The 488-nt window shown below is 33.0% G+C and overlaps 1 protein-coding gene across 1 annotated transcript in view; it reads left to right on the top strand.

Annotated features, from left to right (window-relative positions):
- Nucleotides 1-21: 21 nt before the first annotated feature.
- Nucleotides 22-488, top strand: part of LOC119591550 — an 8,628-nt gene continuing 8,161 nt past the window's right edge. Inside the window, exon 1 of the mRNA XM_037940301.1 lies at nt 22-82. The gene's annotated coding sequence lies outside the window, so the exon portion shown is untranslated. The remainder of the gene's footprint in view (nt 83-488) is intronic.

Below are 488 nucleotides of genomic sequence, written 5' to 3'. Positions count from 1 at the left end.
GACCTTACATCCGTATCCCCATTTGTTTACAAATGGCTTTTCATGTACAACTTCTGCAATGTCAAGTTTTCTGCGGTCCTAGGTTTGTTTTGTTTGTTTCTATGCACAGTTTTACACCAACAGTCCTTTGTAATTGGTGCTGTTCCCCCAATTTCTATTTAACTGCTGTTGATTTAACCACGAAAAATAAAATAAATAAATAAATGTTTTGGTTTTGACTGTTTTTAGAAATAGGGTAAGTTTCATACCTGAGACGAATGTGAAAAGTTGGAGTATTTATAGATTGACAGCTGTTTGAGGTATTACATAATCAATCTAAGGTAATCTCCCCGTTGAAATCATTATCGTCAAATAACCTCAAGTAACGTGAATTTATTCTGATATGGTTGGGTTGGGAATATAAGGTGAGGCTATGTTAAATTATATTACGAATGGCTCCTTATTTGAAGAAGAATACATTGATGATATTATTATTATCAACTATAAGG

This window comes from Penaeus monodon, chromosome 28, assembly GCF_015228065.2.
Source record: "Penaeus monodon isolate SGIC_2016 chromosome 28, NSTDA_Pmon_1, whole genome shotgun sequence".
In the NCBI taxonomy this organism is placed as follows: domain Eukaryota; kingdom Metazoa; phylum Arthropoda; class Malacostraca; order Decapoda; family Penaeidae; genus Penaeus; species Penaeus monodon.
Note: the sequence above shows the minus strand (reverse complement) of the source record. Positions and strands in the feature narration are given on the sequence as shown.